The sequence below is a fragment of the Accipiter gentilis genome, chromosome 5 (genome assembly GCF_929443795.1).
Source record: "Accipiter gentilis chromosome 5, bAccGen1.1, whole genome shotgun sequence".
NCBI classification, from domain to species: Eukaryota; Metazoa; Chordata; class Aves; order Accipitriformes; family Accipitridae; genus Astur; species Astur gentilis.
This window is the reverse complement of record NC_064884.1, coordinates 19,838,546-19,861,139: the sequence shown is the minus strand read 5'-3', so window position 1 is coordinate 19,861,139 and position 22,594 is coordinate 19,838,546. Positions and strand designations below refer to the sequence as shown.

The 22,594-nt window shown below is 44.4% G+C and overlaps 1 protein-coding gene across 4 annotated transcripts in view; it reads right to left on the bottom strand.

Moving 5' to 3' along the window:
• Positions 1 to 22,594, bottom strand: part of SERTAD2 (SERTA domain containing 2) — an 86,124-nt gene that overhangs the window by 31,196 nt on the left and 32,334 nt on the right. Inside the window, exons 1-2 of one of the 4 annotated variants that reach the window (XM_049799808.1) lie at positions 11,037 to 11,376; positions 10,289 to 10,556 (exon numbers count right to left, since the gene is read on the bottom strand). The exons of 2 other annotated variants lie outside the window; for them this stretch is intronic. The gene's annotated coding sequence lies outside the window, so the exon portion shown is untranslated. Of the gene's footprint in view, positions 1 to 10,288; positions 10,648 to 11,036; positions 11,377 to 22,594 lie in introns of those variants that run through there. One more of the 4 variants, XM_049799812.1, reaches the window with a different exon arrangement.

Below are 22,594 nucleotides of genomic sequence, written 5' to 3'. Positions count from 1 at the left end.
CCCAGTTACTTTGCTTGCTTACTTACACCTATAGTCCAGTAGTGTTAACCTTCAGGTTAAATATTTTTCTTTTTTTTCCCCTAACCTGCTCTTCTGCTAACCTTCCTTTATTCTTAACTGGATGTTCAGCCCCTGCCATAAGAGCAAAAGAAGACGTTAAGCAGATGTCAAAGTGCTGATAATTTGACTCCACACACATACCCAAATACTATTCTATGTGCAGGTCAAAAGACAGAAACCTCTTTTTGCTGCCAGTGCTCTTCAAAGGAAACTCTTTCTCATCTGAACAGCTGGGAAAGTGCAAGTGCCCACTCCTACTCTAGTTGTGGGGTTCGTAGAAAGAGCTGCCCCCCAAGAACACCAGTATGTGTTACTCTTACCAGCAACAAGGGAGGCCTGGCATTCTATGGGTTTGTTTCAGTTTAAACCCAGAACAACCTAAAACAAACCACCTCTGTTAGAGAAACATTGTCTTCCATGAGATGTTCAGGTGAAAGACCTCAGACTCCCAGCATATTTTTGCTAGCTGTCATGGCTGATGTGGGTGAAATCATGAGAAGGAAATGCATTTGCTGTTCTGAACTTTCTTCTTTCATTTAGCAAAGATTCCCCTTAAATAAATGGAAGCGGGGAGATCTTGAAATAAGCCCTAGCAAGTTTTAATCACACTTTTTTCTTCTTGCGAGCAAGCCGTCATTCAGTAGCTAGGTGGTTCTAAATAAAGAACTCTAGTCAACAACAGGAAATAACTCCCACAGAAAAAAAAGGGCAGAATACAAACTCTCAGCAACTCTCGTACATAGCTTACAACGGCCTTTTGTTCCATGCACATTAATTCTAAAATCTTTACTTTTCAGAACATGTTTTTGCTCTAAGTAATTAAAACTTTTTTTCTTGTTGAAAGTACGGATCCCTTGCTTGCCTTTTGCCCAAAACAGTTGCATTTAAGAGTTGAAAAATCACAAGCTATTACCATTTCATTTAATAAGTAAGGACATTCTAGGAACATCACATGATGACCAGGATTTTCAAAAGTTACTGATGGTGGGTTTTTCTCTTTTTTTTTTTTTTTCCTTTTCTTTTTTTTTTTTTTTGGCAGGGGGAGGTGCACCATTGTGTCCTCAGCTGTGAACAGTTTACATCCTTCTTAACATTCAGAAACCACTTCATGTTCAGAAAGTACAGAGCACCTGGTCTGTGGGGAGGGGGATAAAGGAGAAACCACACATCTTTAGCCACTTTTTAAAAACTCAGGCTACTGTCTACAATCATCAGCTTTTAAATTACACAAGACATCATGGGCCAGTGCCTGCAAAGATTACCAGCAAAGACCACCTGTCCTCTTCTGCACAGTCTTCCCAAATTCAGCAGAAGAGCCTGGCACTGGAATCTAACGTGGCTGTCAGACAAGTGCCACACATGGGAAGCACTGGCTGTGCTTTTCAGAGGAAATATTTTCAACCACGACCCCAGGATATCTGGAGTTTTGACAGTTCAGATTAACCCATCTGGGTTGAAGGGCTATTCCTGCCTTTGCTGCACAGGTTAGGCGGATAGGACTACAGCATCCCTGCTGATCCCACTCCTCAATTCTCTTCCTCCTCCCAGCCTGTGGTTCATCCTCTCAATAGGAAAACAGCAATAGTGCCTGGCTATGGGAGAGAGCTGAGTTGTTAGCAAAGCTGATTGGAGCTGAATGTGTTCAGCCTCTTCAGCCAGGAGAGTACAAGAAGATGCACCTTGTTCTGTTGAAGACAAGGTGCTCTGACATGCTCTAGGAGGAAATCCTATCTAGTATAGACTCAGGCAGAAGGGCAGGTAGGATAAAAGCCTTTAGAAGATAGTGGAAAGCAGGCTGGGAAGAAGCACAGACCAACCAGGAACAGAACATACAACTCCAATTAATGAGAAACTTAGCCATACCAGGACTCGATGGATAAGAAACCAAGGGAATATAAACGGGGGGGGGGGGGGGGTCAAAACACAACACAAGAATTTGTTCTGGTTAAACGTTAGGCTGTGAAACAGCATCTAAAGCTGCTTTAACAGGAGCCTGCCTAGCCTACAGTGCTCACATTAGCTACACAGACAGTTCTATATTCTTGTAACAGAGCTTTCAGGAAAACCAGCATTAACAATCTGTTGGTTTTGTTGGGTTTTTGTTTTGTTTTCTTTTTTTTTTTTAGTTCCTTAAAGTTTTCACTTTTAGTATGGTGCTGTCAACAACCAAGCTCTTCTATTAGGTGTCATTTGGGAACATACCTCAGTCCTACCCTAGCTTCCAGTTTATGCTGAGCAAAGATGATCCCAGGTTTCAAGAAAGTGGATAAATTCCCCTTTTCACCCTCAAAGAAACTTAATCTGCAATCCCTCTTGGAGAGGTAAGATTGCTCCCTCAGTGGAGAAGTACAACTCTAAAACATGCATATTGTATACTCAGGCCAGATTCTCTCATCTCTATAAGGACGCAGCAGACACACCTTAGTTTATAAGAAACAGGAGGAGACTATCTCCATACAAAACTGGTAGTATCAGATGAGAAGAACCTGGCAATCTGATCAATACACAAACAGGTCCCTTTGCTTTGCTGGAGAAGAGGGTTAGGGCTAGCGAAAAAAAAAAATAATGCAGATTGCAGGATGAAGCACAACATAAAAAAATACATTACCAAAATCCCTGAAAGAATACACTAGTTGACTCCATCGGGCTTTGAAAAAGTGTGGGTTTGGTGTTCCTGGGGCCGGGGGGGAATTTTCAGATGGCTGCTGCTTGTTAGCTGCCATGGATAGGTCTCTGCAGGAGGTGGGAGAGCTTCTTTAGGAACACTGCTATCATTTGTGGCAATTATCTTCTGAGTACAAACATGTATATTTTAGTGGTCAGCTGATTCCAGCGTCTCTCCATCAAATCACCTCATGTGGCTCTGTCACATTACAACTTAACTGTAAAACCAATTTCCATTTTAGAAGTAAGACCTGTTTGAATTATAAAGCTGCAAGAATCAAGGTTACAGATCCAGACTAGATTTTTGTAGCTGGAATATGTGCACTAGCTCAGCGTGCACCCATGTGTACCTTTGTGTTCATGTGCACGTGCACCATCAAAAGTTTGCAGGAAGAGCAAATCAAATTTGCTTCCTAATGCAAAATGAACATACAGGCTGAAGTAACTCTGCGCTCAAATCTAGCCCGGAATAAATCTTGGTGGTTGTATTATAAAGTCCTCGAAAGTGGGTTCAAACCTGAACTTGCAATTATAGCCTTTTCTGGTTTGGAAAATAGATGTCACTGCTGAGAGGTCCATACTCCTCTTGAACTTTCAGAAAGGCAGAAAAATCAACGTAGCAAAGGATCCTAGAGCAGCTGTCCCACCATTTCCCAGCTCTCACCCATTAGGTTAAATACTACAACGATTTCAGTGGGACCAGCACACTTTAAAAGATGTAGTCTCTCTGTCTTTTTTGCTCTCTCACTGAATGATATTTCTGCCCACATGCACTGACACATACAATGTCTAACAAGGCTGTGATTCATTTTCAGTTCTAGTCATGCTCACAAGTGATGTAGCACACTTGCTGTGCCTTCAGGATCTGCGTAATTTAGCTTCATTTTCTCTGCCCCCACCCTGCATTAAGTGAAGTTCCAACTCACTTGGAAGCCAAGTCATCTCCCACCAACTCACCCTCCCACCTGCTTGGGGGATGTGTACAGCAGGAGTCTGAATAATAATAATAAAATTAAATTAATTTTTTTTAAAAGAGAGAGAAGGGGATGAGAGCTTGAGAGATATCGTGAGTTGTTAGAAAGCTTTCTAAGATCTACAGGGAGTGAATAATAATAACAAGGGGATGTATACTACCCAATCACTGAAGCAGCTGTATCAATCCTGAATCATCTCCTCTAACATATTAAAAGCAGCAATGTGTCTTGCATCGTGAATATCATGCATGTTCATGCTAAAAAATGATTGACATTAAATATGAATCCCTGATTTATAAAGGTAAACACCTCCTCAGTCTCTCCCACAGTACCCTCGTAGTGACCATTCACTTGTCCTCTGTCCTGTTGCAGTGACTTTGACCAAGCACAAATGTCAGTGAAAGCCATTAGGACATCCCAACTGCAAACCTCTCATATCCAGTGGCTACCATCCATCATGAATTACATGCGGTGGTTTTGTGATACAAATTACAAGCTGCTTCTGAGCTAAACTCCGTGTATTTGAGGCATGAGGCCAAGCTTGAACAAAGTGAAAGACAGGCTTTTTATTTGATAAATCTCATTATGTCGCTGGCATTCAAAATTAATCTCAGACACAGAAATGCATCACAAAGTAGTTCTCTAGTTACTTGGAAGAGCCAAGATGCTTTAACATGTACGTTAAAAGGTGTTTACACCCCTGTCACACTGATGTTTCTAGCTCTCCCCCACCTTCAACCTGGAACTATTTTTTGATGGAAGAGAAATCTCGATTTTTCAGAAGAAAAACAAGTCAACTGCATTTCTTCAGCAAATGTCCCCAGACAAAAGTGAGTCACTGCACACTCCTTCAAGCAGATCTTAGTGATCTGCATTATTTCCTTAATCCCTAACTGATGACACAGGGAAAGAAGGATTAGCACCAAAAGCTAGAAGATACTTCAACATCATAGATGTAATACTGAGAGGGTCGCTGTCACCACAGATCTACAGCAAACTAAGAGCACACATACAGCCTTTCTTCCTTTACATGAAACATGTATGCAAGGCTCCCAACCACATAAGATACACCCCCAGGTAAGCAACCTCTCCTGTTGCTGACCCCCATTCATGAGCAACACAAGCAAGCCAGAGCAGAGATTAAAATCCCTACTTGCTGTAGGGGCCCATCTCCTCCTCTTCCTCACTCACTAAACGCTCACTTAGTTTGGCCATGCAGCTCACCAACCCACTTAATAGCATGTCCCCAGTGTGGGCACACTTAACCATTCTGCAAAGGCAGAGCCCAAGAGGACACCAGAGTTTTGGGCCATCCCAGGCTTGTCCAAACCTAATGGTTGGAAGAGGTGGAGTTCCTCTCTCTGCCTTCCCACCACCATCCTCTTTTCTGCCAGGAGAAGCCTTGGCTGATCAGGAGCTGAAGAAATGTATTTCCTCATGGTCATTTGTTCCCAATCCCTTCTCTTCCTCAGAAGCTCTCAACTCTATCAAAGAAATGGAGGAGTAACTACAGCCCGGGAAGGGTTGATGTGCATTTCTGATGTATACCACACATGACTGGGAAGGAACTGGATCACCCCATGAAGCTGGTGTCATGAAGGGCTCTAGGAGCTCTGAAACATTCGGAGAAGGATAGTTCCTGGGGTGGGTACTTGTTGGGAGTAACGGGTCAGGCAAAGAAAGCAGCGGACTATCATGTCAGCAGACAGGCTACTGCCTCATTTTGCAAATTGAAGAAATGAAGCACAGGGAAACTACAGGATGGTTTATTGTGGAAATGAAAGTCAAGGCCATGTGTTTTGATTTCCAGAGCACTCAACACAAGTCCAGCCTTTCTCATCCACGAAGTCATATTGTAAACATCCTCAGGGCAGGGCCTGCACCTCTCGTTTGCTTTATGTCTGTGGCTTCCAATCTTTCCTGGTTTGCAGATCCCTTCATGCTTTCCAATAGGGCTATGCATTTAAACCTGCTGACAACAGGCTTGCTTTCCCTGGCTTTCCTGCACATCTTGCACGTAGCCTGTGGATCCTTGTGAGCCGAAAACCACAGTCTGTTCTCCGTGGCCCTTGCTGCAGATTCCTGTGTGTCCCTCTCTTCCTGCTGATCCTTACACACCGCAAGTCAGCAGCAGGCATTTTCAAAGTAGCCCTAACTCAGTCTAGTTGCCCTAATTCAAGACAAAAGCGCAGAGCTTCCCTGTCATTTCAGCATTTCCCATCTCAAGGTATGGGAGCTGTTGATCTCCCACATGAAAATACATTATGCTGTCAGCCCAGCCTAAGGGCTGTTATTTAATTTACTTGAGGAGGTAAGTGAAAGCCCCTTCATGCAAATGCTTACAATGCGATCTGGAAAACAGCAGGCGTAATTAGATAAAATGGCAGCAAAGCCCACCAGGGAAATAATGTTAATTCATGAGGATTTTCCTCTCCACCTCCCTCTCAGCAAGGTTTGAAGCCGGGGGGGGGGGGGGGGGGGGGGGAGGGGGGGGGGATAAAATAAAATAAAAAAATCAGAATGGACCTCAATGATCTATCTCTTGGTGAAGTAGAAAAAACAGGACAGCAACCAGTGGGGTCATCTAAAAGATGCCTCAGCATGGCACCTTTAGCAGGATTGGCAGCCCATGCTCCTGAGTGATGAAGCACTGAAAACAAAAATTGCTCTGTCACTGTCATAAGTTATTCTGAGTAGAGACATAATGAGCCAACATCCCTAAACTTCACATCATCTCCTGACCAAGGCCTAACCAGGCAATGAAGAAGATTTGTCACATGATAATGTCATCACTACAACCCCCTACCCCTGGTAATAATAAGAAAACCAGAGCTCTTTTGCAAGTCTTGAGAGCAGATCTGGATTTCCAACCACTCACAAATTCTTTCCCTCAAAAACATCCAGGAAAGGGTTTCGACCAAACCGTATCACAGCATCATCAGTAAAGGAGAATGCTAGGGCACCATGTTCTCAGCACATGGGGCACCAATACAAACAGCAGCAAAGCTCCTGAATGGCAGCAATGCTCTCGCAGCAGCCTTGGGAAGACTGTAGCTCTGTTTCAGCTTCTGCCAGCTTCTCCCTCCCACCTAGAACCCAGCCAGGAAAGTCGCCTCCTGATTGCTGACCTGCCACTACCAAAATGGATTCCAATTAGCCAACTCACTCACGGCTATTAGGAAGAGAGACATTTTTTGTTGTTGAGTAATTACTCCTCATGAAATGGCTTACACCCCTAGTTGATTAGGTCACAACACACTGTGAGCAAACTGATGTAACAGAGATATCTTTAACCTGATAAATTAAGGCATACTTTCTGGATATAGAAAGCTTAATTGAAGGCATGCACAGGGTACTTACCAAAGGCATCTAGACACAGAATTGTAACATTCACAAACAAACAATGGTTGAGATCAAAAGCCAACCCATACACATCCAACTTGCATATTAATTGGGGGAGGGGGGAAGCTGGTTTGTTTGCTTGCTGTGAGGATAGTAAATGACTCAAAGTGAACAGAGGAATTTGACATCAGCAGTTAAATATGTAATGGCAATATTCAGGTGGCATGTATGGAAAAAAAAAAAAAGATTTTGTTTGTTTGTTTCCCTATATACTTTCCCCCAGCTAACAGAGCAAAAACAGCTTCTTCTAGTCAGGGATTCACTTGTTAAAGCAATCAGAAATAAACAAAGTTTATACAAAGCCCAAGTAACCACATAGTAAGTGTGCCACAGAGAGGGTTCCCAAAACACAGCCCATAAAGCCCCCCCCCAAAGAATCTTTAACCACAATCAGCCTGGCTTGTATTACAAATAAGTTTGATTACATTTTCCCACCCTTCACGAAATCCCAACCTTTAGTATCCCTCCACAAATAAAACTTCCGCTGCCTAGAGAACAGCAGCTCCACTGCCATTTCTATCAAGTCATCCATCGTAGTACACTCATTTACTTAAAACCAAACCCAATTCCCCAAGCCTGTAAATACCAATGACTTCCTGATTTTGGGACTTGCCCATCCATTAAAAAGGAAGCCGTTCGCTTTACAGACCATGGCCCTAATCTTTCAAACAGTTACGCCTGTGCTTAGCAGGAGCACACGAGCACTTCAGTCCAAAGTAAGCATTTGTCAGAGTGAGGCCAATATTTCCTGTTGCAGTTAAAAACACATTATACAGTTAGGATGGAAAAATATGACTGTGACATAAAATCAACCCTTCTCTTCCCACTTCGGGGGTGGGGCAGGGAAGCATTCACAACATAAACATATGTGACAAAGGCCTGAGTAAAGTGAGTGCCATGAACAGCTTTCTACCCTGTTGGTTTCTAAGTCAGGAAACTGACTGGGTGTCATTTAATCTCCTAGATTAAAATCACTTAGCGAATATTGTATTGTTTCACTGTTCTTGCTGTCATTTCAGCATTTGGGGCCTCACCGGAGCTCTGCTGCTGGCTAACTTGCCGCTAATGAAACCTCACGCAGGAGCAGCTGCCGGAATCTGTGTCAAACTGCATCTGGCACCCATCTATCTTCCAGCCATCTAAATTCACCTCTGAAATCATACAAAAGCAGCCGCAGAGCTCCCTGCAGCCAATCCAACACACCAGTCTTTGTCTCATCAAACCTGTTAAGCAATTTAAAGCAATTTATTTTTTTAATTCGCCTTGTATTTTACAGCAGCAGCTTTTTCAAAAGAAGTGAAGAAGTTAAGAAAAAACTGGGGGTGGGGGGGAGAAGGGGAAAAAGTGCCGCCTTTGATTTTTTTTTTTTTTTTTTTTTTAAAAGCCTGTCAAGCTCTCAGTAGACTATCATTAAACCAGTTTTGGCTGAAACTGTATGTTTAGGGGCTTTCCAATGGAGACACTCTGGTGCCTGCAACACTCAGACAGGGAGGGGAGGCTTCTATACAATTGTTGAATTGTTGTCATGGCTATTAAATATGCTGTAGCACAAATACCCAACAGGGCTGAAGGTTTGCAGTGTATTGGCTCTGGAGAGGTATCAAAAATACTGGTATTAACTAGCAGATAACTGAGTTATACAAACACTGAATAAAAGATTAAGTCAAAAGTTTTAAAAGGTTTATTAACTTCACTCCAATCCCTTCCTACCTTCCTCCCCCTCGCCCCCCACTTGGGGCTTAAAGTACCCTGTAAATTCAAAATATTTGACATTTAGTGTAGCGTTAATTTGACTGAGTCTCCTCTAACATTTGAGGTAAAACTGCCTCTACTCTCTTTGCATTTTCTGCAGAGGACAGGAGTTTTGCTCCACCATCTCATTAGGCTTACGAGCGGCAGTTTGAGAGAGTGGCGCAGTAAAGCCATGACTTGCTGACTAAAACAGGTTAATGAAAAACAGGCTAGTGACTGAAATTGAAACTTCTCATTTCTCTCAAGAAAAGGGTGTATTGTCAAGATAAAGTAGAGCCTAGCGTGTCTATTAAGCAACTTCCAGAGAAGCGCTGCTCAAAACAGAAGCACCACAAGCTCCACAGCATGAGAGGAAGGGACACAGTCCCTGGTGCCCGCACAGCCACAGCGCTTGGCTGGGCCCTGCAGGGAGAAATACCATCCTCTCCACACCAAAACCCAGCCAGCTGCCAGGAAGAAGCATTAAAGAACATGGTGTGCGGAGGGCATGGGATGTGCTGGGCTCCCTTCCCAGGGTGAAGTTGTCCATCCAGCCAAACAGGTCACAAGCCAGGTCTCAGTGACATCCAGCCGTATGGCATGGAGAACTCTAGGTGAGTGTGCCAGGCCTACCATAAGGGCACTGGTGGGCGAATTCAGGAGGTGTTTCTTAGACTGAACACTGCAAACAGCGGAAGGAGCGGGAGAAACAGGATCTGTCAACCCGTCTAATTAAGGTGCATTTTCCCCACGCACACTCATACCTGTCTCTCCAGGCTATAGGGCCCTCATTTCTTGCCTCAACCCAAAACAGACAATGTGTTTTGCATTGCTATGACAATTTGTTCTCAGCACTTCTCAGGAAGGAGAAGCACAATGTATGTGTCCTAAGAAAATGTTTGCACGGTCACAGATACCTCCGTCTCTGCTGCTAATTGCATTGTATCCATTCCCTTTGCAGCTAATCTGTTGCAGCAAGAGGCCCTGTTACTCCATGCTAACCCCATTTGAAAAAAAACCTGAAAGCGTGCTCTTCTCCTGCGAGCTTTCCAAAGTAACCAAGTAGACAAGAAGTCGTGTTCTTGTCTAGAAGTCCAGCTGCTGGCATCACTGCTCTTTTACCCGCTAAGAAAAAAGAAATTTGTTTATGCCCTGCGTAGGGTCACATTATAAGGATGCCTAAAATGAAATCATCAGTGCTGAGAGGCTGAGTGAATATCCTGGGTGGCCCGCTCCAGTCCCCAGTTGAGATCTGCAGTAGGACTGACAACAGCCCCAGTACCATGGCCACTAAGAAAAGCAACATAGATCAACAACTCATTTTTTACAGGTCAATGGGCTGACCTCTGGGCAGCATTGGAACAAGTCAGCATAAAGGTGACAAAGCTCTGTATGCCATTATAAATCATCCAAACCAGCCAGCAGAAAATCCGTGCACTGATGGAGTTAGCTTATACCTTTTTCTTCCTTTTCTTTTTTTCCTTTGTAAACAGAGTTCTCTCCCCCGTCATCTCTGAACGCCCATATGGCAGGTATCACGAGGGGCGTTCTCACATCCCGCTCTCCGAGAAAGCTGGTTCTGCTAACCGAGCACTTGCACAGCACGCTCTGTGTCTTGCTGGACGTCACACCAACAGATGACGCAAGCGATGCCTGTTGTCCGGGTGGCGGTGTGTGACCCATTTCTGGGCCACAGAAGTTTGGTTTGGGAGGAATGTGCAATGTCTAGTAAGAGAAGGGGGAGGAGGAGCAAATCATTGTAAGAAAGTCAGGAATGAATCCTAAAGCCTATGTATTGGCTCTGTGTTTTCAGAGGGAAGTAAGAGGCCAAAATGAAAGCACAGTGTCACAGCCTCAGGACCTCACCATCAATCTGGAGTGGAAGTAAGGAGGAGAAAGCATCCTCACTGTGGGAAGTAGAAACTTTTGCTGCTTATGGAACTAATGTCCCCAAAATCTGGTTTCCTTAACAGCACATGGCATCAAGAAGGAAAAATACTTTAAAGACAGATAGGCAATTCCCTCCTCCCCTGCCTTCCAACAAGCCCGTTCATTCAAAACAATGTGTCCCTACTTGACCATTAATAGACAGTACCTGCCCAGCACCACTACCAGGTGTCTCAGGTTTTATGCATGTATGTTACAGGTTTTATGCATGTATAAGCTGTCCTATAACTGGGGAAAATGTATTCTCTGTTCACTTACCAGGTGGAGTATTTCTTCAATCATTCCTCTCTCACGTGATGTACACAACCAAATGAGCTCTGTAGCAACAAGGTAAATTTTCACAGCTAACTCTCCCTCTTGCAGGATTTTCTTTGGCATGGGTGGAAGCATCGCTGGTTTTCTTGTCACTTGATGGTTTTGCCATATTTTAGAGCAGCTCCTCTGACCCAAAAAGACACCAGCACTGTCTTCACATACACATACAAACAGTACTTGAAAATTTTGCCTTCAAGTCACAATCCAGAGGGCATCCCACAGAGGTTGTGAAGAGAAGGGAAGCAAAAACTGTTGATTTGCACAATACATAGTGCTCCTTTAATTAAAGGGGACTCGCAGTTGGTCTGTACATACTTTCTTGAAATCTTTGGGGCTTTCCAACCCTCCCAACCTACTGATACCTTCAGCCATAGGGAAGTCTTTGCAGATCCCTGTGGACAAGCTGTCCTGGCACTTCAGTCTGCACACACAACCCCTACAGCTCTGTGGTTGGTTTGTACTATGTGGCAGGTACACACTGCCTCTCCAGAAAAAAGTAATACCACAAACAAAAACCCCCTCTCCAAAATACCCCATTCCCTCTATTGATTATAGAAATCTCCCCAGTTCCAATTTCCAGGAACTCCTGGAAAAGCAGGAAAGCCTTTGTACCTACATGCCTTACAATATCATTTGAAGGAAATTATTATTTAAATAAAAAAAGTAAAGCCGTTTTTGATGGGGAAAACCAAAAAACTGAATAGAGCTGGTTTTGTATCAGGTGCTGTGATCATTAAATGAGTTTTTCTGTAGTGTAATAGTTTTCAAAACAGGGCAGCCAAGAATTCCCTTCTCCAGTTATCTATAAATCAGGGCTGGAGAGAGAAGAAACAGTCCCAGAGTGTGGTATGCATCGGTCTGAGCAATTGCTCCAGCAAGTCATGCAGGTAAACAGCTACTCAGCTGCAATTAGCAAAAAAAAAGGCTATCAACAAACCGAGTACAGAGAAAAGCTTACAAGCCTGCCAACCATCCACAGTTATCTGTTTAAAGAAGGGGGAAAGGCAGCTACCCTCCCCCCCCCCCCCCCAGCAGACACTGCCTAAGACAAGCAGAGACCAGGTTCCACTTTTAGGGGTTTAAATCGCAGAAAAAGCACCAGACACAGGGACAAAACCATTTAGCAAAGCAGTCATCATGTCCTGACCACACTCCTCCATGAACACTGTGAACAAACTGTGCAAACACTCTGCCTGACAGGCAAAGGGGCAGTCACAGGGCCAGTACACTTAACAGTATGCTTGAGCCATACCTGAAATTGTAGGGGCCACCAGAAGAAGGCACAGAGATCAAAGCACAGAGCAAGGGAGGAAAGGAAAGCACCTGAATAGAGAGGGAAATAAGGGCTAGAAATTGGGCAGGGGTCTTGCACGCAGTGAGATAAAAAAATATATACACAGCTGCAAATGGGCACAGGAAGAGCTCCAAAGGAAGGAGGTGGGGAAGGAAAGGTAAAGGGAAGAGGGGGATCTAGACCTGATTATGGCAGCAGGAAAGTTTGGGGGCTTTTCACACCCACACACACCCACACACACCAAGGATGGGAAAATTTGCTAAACTAGAAGCAAAAGATGATCCAGTTTGGACAAGAGGTTTAAGCAGAGGAAAATCAAGAGAAGAGAAGGAAGTTTGGAAACTTGTGTAGAGAAGATAACAGCAGGATTTAGCAACCCTAAGGAATGGGAAGGGGGATGGGTAAGGAGAGGGGACTTAAAAACAACAGACATGCAAGCTATGTTTCATGGCACTAATTCAGCAAAGAAACAGCCTCAAATGGATGTAAACAATGGACTATTCATTAGGGGTTTCATTCCCTGCAACCCAGCAAACTATTGTCTACAAGTTTTAAATATTCCCTTCACACACACACTATATTACAGAAAATATGAAACATCGGATAATCTCAACAACTTGCCTCAAAATCACTGCCCTCAAGCATGCACCATGCTCAGCAGGCTCTTCTTCTGACCATCTGCCAGCACATGTAGGAAAATAAATGATTAGACCCCAACACAGCAGTTCTATAGGGGTCTGAAAGTAAAAACCACTCCGCAAACATTTGAACAATGCATAAAATGTTTGTGAAGCTTAAAATGCAATTCTGCTATTGCCTGCTCCCATCCATCTCTCCCTCACATTTCAAGTAGGAGGTGGCTGTTCTGTGTGTCCTGTCCCATGACCACACCACCACCAGTGATCTTTGCATGGAGAGAGCTGGACAGCCTCCCACAGCTGTGCCCTACCTGTCCTTGTGCCATCTCTAGCACAGGTAATCAGTCTCCTACATGCTATACTTTGCTTTCACACTGCCTGAGACACTGGGGCCAACAGGGAGCAAAACCTGGCTTGCAGAGCCTGCAAGCCAGGCTCAGGGCTAAGGAAAGATGCTGCTGTGCTTCGGCAGCTGATGGTTGCTTATAGCAGCTGACACTTCGTAAGTAGTTAGGATCAGGGTTTTAAGCTTTTAAGCCAAGTACTGCTGGTGCAGAAATCATCAAGAGGTAGTACAGAGGAAATCTAATGGTGCTATTTCCATTTGGCTTGGACGAGGCAAGCCTTGCACATCTGGGGTCAGACTGTGAGCCACAGCAGCCAGCCTGAAACTCATGCACAGCTTTGCATGAGTAAAAGACAGGCAGTGACTAACAGCAAAGGTAGACGAACTCTGTGGAGCTTTATTTAAGCTGTCCCACCCCAAGCGTCCCTTCCACCTTGCAACAGGAGCCTCCCACACTGACAGGAGATGATGCTTGCTTGTATCTCACACTACCCATCTGACACAGCAGCTAAAACAGCAATTCAGAGTTTGGGGCTACATTTTCAGTTGCAGAAGGTACAGATACATATTTCCTTCTGATGCCTCTATTATGGTAAGGGGCAGACTGGAGAGCTAGAAAATATGTTTGGCATCAGTATTCGCTCATTTGAGCATTGTCTTATAGAGCTCTCCAGTAATATCCCTTCCTGAGCACTAGGGTGCATAACAGGGTGTCGTGGTTTAACCCCAGCCAGCAACTAAGCACCACCACACAGTGGCTCATTCACTTCTCCCCCTCCCCCCTTCAGTGGGAAAGGGAAGAGAATTGGGGAGGCAGTAAAACTCAGAGGCTGACATAAGAACAGTTTAATAGGACAGAAAGGAAGAACCTAATAATGATAATAATAACAATAATAAAATGACAATAATAAAAGAATTGGAATATACAAAACAAGTGGTGCACAATGCAATTGCTCACCACTCGCTGACCAATGCCCAGTTAGTCCCAAGCAGCAATTCCCACCCACCAGGCCAACTCCACCCAGTTTATATACTGGACATGACATCACATGGTGTGGAATAACCCTTTGGCCAGTTTGGGTCAGCTGTACTGGCTGTGTCCCCTCCCAACTTCTTGTGCCCCTCCAGCCTTCTCACTGGCTGGGCATGAGAAGCTGAAAAATCCTTGACTTAATATAAACACTACTTAGCAACAACTGAAAACGTCAGTGCGGCATCAACATTCTTCTCATACTAAATCCAAAACATAACACTATACCAGCTACTAGAAAGAAATTTAACTCTATCCCAGCTGAAACCAGGACACAAGGCATGCTAGTATCATCTGTATATCCTCCTCTTATTCTCAAAGGTAACTTGGCTGTTTGGGCTGCTCCAGTGCAAGCACTCGCCACCTCCGATCTACAGCCCCTTAGAGGGAAGGGTCTTGTGCTTCCCAGTAAAGGGCTAGCAACTGTGGGAGGCATTTGTAGGGTAAGATGGAAGAAGAGGCAGGTTACCTAGGCTTCCTTTTTCCTCACCTATGCAAAGGCACCTGCATAAAGGACTGTTCATAGTGCGTCCTTCCTGTATTCATGGGCAAAGGCTCAAAGGACCTATCTAGTCTGCAGACCTGCAAAGCACAGGCTGTACAGCCTCATTCAGTGTCTCTCATGTCTGGCAGGATATGACCTTTCAGGAATACAGACAGCCTGTCTGGAGGACTGCAGCGAAAAGCTCCTGACAAGAGGCTGTCTCACAGCATTTCTTCCTCTTGCCCAGGTCCAAAGTTACATGAGCACAGTGCGTCTGCTCAGTGTTACATCACATTGTTCCTACCATGAAGTACTTAGATGTAAGAAGAACTTGGACTCCCTTAAGGTTTTCACTCAACTTCTTCAAACTCTGACTCCTTGCGCTGAAGGTCTGTGGAGAGGAGGAAGGGAAGAAACAACAAGTCTTTTCTTATCCTTAGTCTTGGGCATATGGGTAGCAACAAAGCACTTAATTCTGTTTTGTCTGTTATCCAGAAGTGCTGTGTGTTTCATTGAGCCCTTCATTGGAAGCATGCAAGCAACACACAACCCACACAGGAAAAAATTGGCCTGGAAGTCGCAGGAGGAGGGGAAGAGCTCAACAGTTTTAATTCAATTTGTGTCTTTCATATTGCATGGATGCTCTTTGTTCATATTATGCAGTCCACAAGCGGCACACACAACAAATCCCTGTCCGCTACACTGGGAAAAGTAAAGACAGATAAGCTGAAAATATGCAAATTCATTTACGTTTCCCCTCTCATCTCAAGCATGCTTTTACATATTCGGTCCACATTTAGGGTTCATGTAGTTCACAGAGTATCTCAATATAGCAATTACACACTGACAACTACTGTGGTTTAGGGACACCTTCACAACTGCCACATGAGCAGCAGGAAGCAAAATACTTGCGTACAACTCTAAAATTCCCCTTTTCAGCTTTCTGAAAAGCCCCTGGGTTGGGTATAAGGCAGCCTTTGGGGCTGTAGGAGGTTAGCCCCAGAGCTTCTGCAGCTCTATATGTGTTTTAATTTTAACCTAAGCTTTCAGTGTGAAAGGAACACAATTTCTACCTCTTTTCATGATGAAGATAGCCACCAACAAAATGTGAACTGAAGGTTGGGCAGAAAAACTGAGGAAGCGCAGAGAGCAGCGGGTGTTGTAAGTCACATGTAGTCTCCAGCATATGGGTAACAGTCACACTTAAATAAGGAAATCAACTGTCAGTCCACTACTACCCTTTCCAAAATGAATCTCTCTACTGACTCCCAAGAACATCCAGCTTCAAAGGCTGAGTGCCTGCTTGCAGGAACAGGCAGGCAGTAGAAAATACACACAGGGAAATAACCTGAGTTTGCTCTGCTCCTCTCTTAGTCAAAGTCCTTTTCACTAAGCGTTTTTCACTGAGCTACACAAGAAAGAGAAGCAAGAGAGGAAGGGGGTGGTAGGAGAAGGGAAGGGAGAAATACAGCATTTCCCATCAGCTCTAACAGAGGAAAGGCATGGTGGGGAAATGGTAGAGGAGCTGGCTGCAGATGTCTTCCAGCCAGACAAGTGCAACTGAGGAACAAAAAGGAGTAACACATGGAGATCAGGGAAAGGAAAACCAGCACACAGGGGAAAGACCAAGAGAATACACAGGAAAGAAGAGGGTGAGGAGGCTCTTCTTTTGGTGGGACAAACTACGGAGGAAACTGCCAAACACATACACCAGTTTAAGAATGAAAGAGAAACACAGCTGAAGGTTTGAAGAAAGTATCCAAACACAGAAGAGAATAGGCTCTGTCTGAGGAAAAACCATGGTCTGGAAAACATCAACAGGAAAATAAATGCTAGCAAGGAGGTGGAAAAAAGGTAATGAGAAGGGGAAAAACAGAATACAGGCGTTTGGCTTTCTTTTACACATTGAAATCTTCACTCAAGTTCATGTCAAATTTCAAGAAGAGAGTCTCAAATCTCAATTTCAGCAGAAAAGATCCAAGTTCGAGTTAGTCCATAAAGGATATTTTGCCACTACCTCTAATATGCCTCCTATCACAACCAAGGACATGCCAAATATCTGAAGCAGACTTGGTTTAAAAGCTAAAACAGTACCAGTAATAGTAACAATTCCTGGCTGAGTCACATTTTCATTTTAAGCTACACGCATTACCCATTCAAAGGATTTCATTTGAAAATTGTTATTGTTGAAGTGTTTGTTGGGTGGTTTTTTTTAGTAGCTCAGATAAGTAGGAACAACATTTCCTGTAGTATGGATGAGATGCTTTTTTGAACATAACAGGGTTTTTCCTTCCTCCTCTTCCCAGCCCTCACACACCTCTATTGGTGGGAACTTTCCTTGCAGACACTGTCCTTCCCAAGGACAGATTTAGAGAAAAGATGATTTCCCTTACACAGTTTTAACACTGACTTGGGGGCTGATGAAAATGGTCACTTGGGTGTGCTGTGCGAGCCGATGAAGCTGCAACCAAATGTCTTCACTCTTTCTCTTGTAATTTGATACCTGGCTTTAGCGATCCCTCCAGCTCTTGAATTAGGAATGGAAAATATGAGAGCTCTGTTTCACAGCAAAGGTTTAGAAGGGGGGGGGGGGGGGGGGGGGGCCGACGACAGACATCTCAGGGCTACTTGCAAATGGTATTTGCTTTACGCTGGACTTTAACACCTGACAGGAACAACACATGTAGGCTCTGTGTACCCACATATACATACCTATGCCCATACCACAAAGCACTCCTCAGCCCTGTCAGAGCTGGTGGTTTGAAGCCTGAACCCAAATCAGGCCTGAAGCCTGATTTCTAAAGCCATTCCCTTTACTGTGTACCTCTCGGTTCCAACTGCTGTGGGTGCAAATAATGACATTTAAAGGCAAACAGCTACCGCTAGCTGCTGAGGGAATGACACATTAAAAAAGCCAATAGCTGCTTTCTGCATAACTGCAGTTTGTTGCAAGCGTCAAAAAGGATGCCGGGCTGGAGGCTTTATAAAAATGCTGTCCCTAATCAACATGCTCAACTTCCAAGTCCTTTGAAAAATATTTTTAAAGTATCTCTCTAGTTATAGGTCTTGTTACATGCTCTCAGCCACACAAGTAGCAAATTTCAAATCCCCAAACAGAGTACAAGAAACCCCACACAAACACAGCACTCACGGCAGTTTGCAGCATAACCAGCATTCGCAGACTGCCCTCGTGCACCAGTGAAGGGTATAATGTGTTCACAGGCTCACAAGGCAAAACCTGCTCCCTGAGCATTGTGGCTCAGCCATTTCAGTGACACAATTACAGCATTTGCCAAGTAGCTTGCATCATGTAACATGCTGTGAGGCTTTTCACGGCAACACGACTTGCAAGCTTCCCTTCGGAGGCCCATCCCCAAAAGTACTGGGGGGCCTGCTACAAAGTACTGTAACTCCTGACACCCACAAGCTTCCCCTACCTCTGTGGGCACAGTAGCAGGAATCCTGCACCTCTTTTACTCCTTTTTGTAGGAGGATCAGCTCTGCTGAGCTCAATTTAACACTGGCTCCCAGTGTTTACAGGGAAAGATAACTGTCACCTTTCAGAACATCACCAGAGTCATCTTCGCAAGAAGGTTTTGATGTAAATCATGTGGGAAAGCGACAGGGAACCAGCGAAAATACTTTTGCTGCATTCTTAGGAATATGAATTTGTGGTACCACTGGTTGTTTGACAGAGGTTAAAATTTAGTTAACGCAGGATTAAATCCTGTCCTTAGAGCCACATGATGATACTGGCACGTAATTTTGAAGATCCAGGTGGAAACAAACTTAACTTTGTCTTCTTCCACTATAGCATAAGAGCACTCATTTTTACACACTGGCTACAAGATTTCTAAAACAACATGCTAGAGCTATCAGATGACATATATCAATAAAGCTATAGTTTTCTTGGGATGGTGAGAAGTGAGCAGTGTGCGGTGCAAACTCAATAGTACAAAAACACAGTGAATTAAGCAGTTGGTTCCTGAGCTGAGGTTTGTAGAGATCTGGTGAGCTGCAGGATATTGGCTCTCCATCTTGCTTCCAGCTGCTTCTACAGATGTCCGGGCTCCTCATTGCCAAGAAGAGCTAGGAGGCTAGTGAAAGCAGCTGGAAGAGGAGGAGGTGGAGGAGGAGTCAGGCTTGCTGCCTCTGGGGAGGGCACAAAGAGGAGGAGAGGGAAGCAGGCACTGCCCACACGTGCTCCACAACTTTGGCTGAAGGTGCTGACCACTAGGAAAAGGCATAATGTCCAGGGAGAGGCAAATGAGGCACTGGACATATTGGAATGTTTTTTCCTTTTTCCCCTTTTTTTTTTCTTTTTTTTTCCTCCTTTTTCCCTTTTTTAAGGGAGCTAGGGGAGAGAATCAGGTCATTGGGTAGAATCTCTGCAAGAAGCTGGGAGCAAGGAGGGCAGAGACTCTAGAAAGAACCAACAAGGAGAGGGAGAGAGACAAAGAAAGAGAGAAATAAAGTGATCAAATATTAGTGGTGTATGCAAGAGTGAGAGAATCACTGAGCAGATGGGAGGAGGGAAGAAGAAATGATTAATAGAGAGTGTGAGGCCCTTCCCCCTCCCTCAAGCAGGACTAATCACGTGGAAGACAGATAAAATGTTACTTCCTAATATCGCTTTGCTGCAGTAGCTGCTGCCACATGATGGAGGAGAACGAGCCTGTCCCCAAGGCAAAAATCTCCCTAAAAGATGGGAACAAACCCCTCGCAACAACACGACCACCATCTTTTGACTGCTGGTGCTAAAGGGTCATCTGTCAGGATGCATCTGTCATATCCTGAGAGCTTATATCTGCTGTGCTCTTGCCACCAAGTCCTGCAGCAAGTCTAAAGCAGCATTCTTGCTTTCACCCTGGTCACCTCCCCTGCCTTCAGACTCCCAGAGAAAAATGACTGGCGTTCTTGTGCAAGCCAAATGCGAATGTTTAACTTCACTGCATCAGGAGCCAAAAATCTCATTGCCTGATGTCAGAGCATACCTCTGACCAAGCATTTGTGGAGCCACACCTGGATACTAATCCTCTGCCTTCTCAACACGAAAGCATGGGGCGACCTTTGCCATTACACGTATTGATCAGAGGTGCAGGTCAGCTCTGCAGCTGACCTGCTCTCCTCAGCTTACAGGACAAAAGACAGCCCTCCTGCAATGGGCAGCACGGGCTCCCATTGCACCACACGTTTCTCAGGCTCGCCACCATGTAACGGGAGAAAAGAAAGGACACCGCCACAGAAACACAGACCCAGATAAATACATTTGCTAAAAAGAAAAAGAGGCTCCCATGGATTTCTGGTGACAGCCTGTCACCAGGACTGCTCTGCACAAAGCTCCCACGAGACACAAGTATACAGTCCTATTCCTGAGATACGTGCTAAACCGTTTATTCCCTCCTACATTTTACAGGTGCTATCATGTCCATCCATTCCCTCAGTTTTTTCTTCCATGAACTGAACAACCCCAATACCTTCATTTTCTGTTCATGGGTCATGTCTGCTAAATCACCAATTAATGCTATTTTCCTCTAGATTTTTTTTTTGGCCCAATTTTGAGTAATTTTGCTGGTTTTGAAGGCTGTGAGCAGAAAACTGGTTCAAGGTTCAAGATTCCAGCTGAGACCTCCCCAGGCTGAACTAAGTGGAAGGATCACTGCACCCTCTTGCTTATAAACCCCAGCTTGCCTTTTCACAACCGTACCAGCCTGGTGAATCACAGTCAGCCTGGAAGCCACCATCAGCTTCAGCCCCCTTCTGCAGAGCTGCTGCTCAGCCAGCCATCTCCCATTTTGTATCTGGGCAGTCCATTATTCTCACCTAAGTTTACAACTTTGTGCTCATCCTTTTCTGAATCGCCTCTTATTTTTTTCCAGATGATTTCTGCACTTGGTCAACATTTTGAATCCTAACGCTGCTCTCCAGAAACCTCAGAGCTCCTCCCATGTCGGTATCATTTGCAAGTATAATTAGCATCCATAGCAGAAAAATCCCCACTGTGTGTCACTTCTGGGGAGGACACACAGGAATTGACCACTGTGGACGCAGACTGGTCCTAGTGTGTTGGTGACATTGCACCTCACAAAAGCCAGTCCCTGGAATTTCCCCTGGAAGTAACCTGAGAGCCACAGTAAAGCATGGAAGATGAGGGTGTCAAGGGTATCATGCAAACATGCTCTGCTCACGATGGACCACTATGCTCTGCCACAAGACATAATAAAAATAATTCAGATCAAGTGCCATCCTGCAATTCAACCCAGTGTGAGGGAGATAACCACAGCTGATTAAAAAAAAAAAAAAAAAAAGGTGCAAAAGCCTCAGCAAGAAAAAAATGAAGAGGAACATTTGCCTGATCATCATGGCGGAGCATCCAGAAGAACTAACTGTATGTCCCCTGTCAAGAAACAGGCAGGGCACCCTAAAAACTTTCATCAGCAAGCATCAGTCCCTCTGCAGCATTCATCAAAGCCAGTTAAATCCACACAAGAACTCTCTTCCACCAGGCACTGTTTTTCTCCAGGGCTTTGACACTACACTGTGACAGCAGGTATCTTTAGACTGATAAAGTGAGCAAAAATTCAACTGTCACTAAAAGCCAAGGAGGCAGAGGTAGGCAGAAGAGGTGGCTATGTTTGCATCAGACAACTGATCTGGAAGAAAGGACCTGAGAGCATTTCACATACAAGTTACTCCCCCTCAGCCTTCCTCTCCTTCCTGTGAAAGAACAGCAAACATGCCCTGGGCTGCAAGAGCGTCTGGTCACCATCCATAGCTCATGGGCAATATGGCAGAAGGGTGCTCTGATCCCAAGCAGTGTTTCAGGGCAGCAAATTGCAGGTGTCCTACAGGACATTGCTTATTAATCCTGTAGCACATAGTACTGCATGCTATAAATTCCATCAATTGCCCACTGTTTAAATAAATTAGTTTTCTTAAGAACAGGAGCATGCTGGGACCAGTTATAAACACAACTGACTCAAATCCATCTGATCCCTCCCCCCAGTTATGCAGCTGGAAATTCTTCAACTTCACACTGGGAAAAACGATGCTCAAAATTTGACATGTCCTTTTACTCCCAGTGTCCATGCTTAACAGAAAAGCAAAGAACAAAACCCAGCCTGTGTCTACTTTTATGATTTGAATCAACAGGCACATGGGACAAGCCCAAATGCCAGGAAAGTAAGGAAATCCTGGATCTTGGGGACCTCCAGCAGAAAAGTAGCTGGTCCTAATGCCATTGGGGGCTCCAACATTTTCCCTATGAATAAAAAGCCTCCTTTAGCATGGTATATGGCAGTAAGATTGCCAAGAGATTATCATAATCACCAGCACTGCAAACCTTTGCTTTGGACCGTTTCAGCCTCAAAATGACCAACACCTACCTCTGAGGCCAGACAGTGTAACCACTGGCAAACTAAGCAGTGCCCACAGCATTTCATAAGATGATGATGACAGTCTAGAAAGGAACCACTTAAAGCAATGAGAATGTATTTTATTTATTCCTTTATGCCAGATAGTTAAAAATTGCAGCAGGAGATTACAGTAGAGACAAACTGAGATTTTTCTTTGTTTGTTTCTACTTAGGGTAGAGCAGCCTCAATAGATGAAGTTTACACAGTATGAGAAGAAAAAGAAAAACAAAAAAAAAAGGCTTCAATACCCTTCATGATTTTATTAGGGTTTCTTTCCTAAGCTCAACAAAGCTT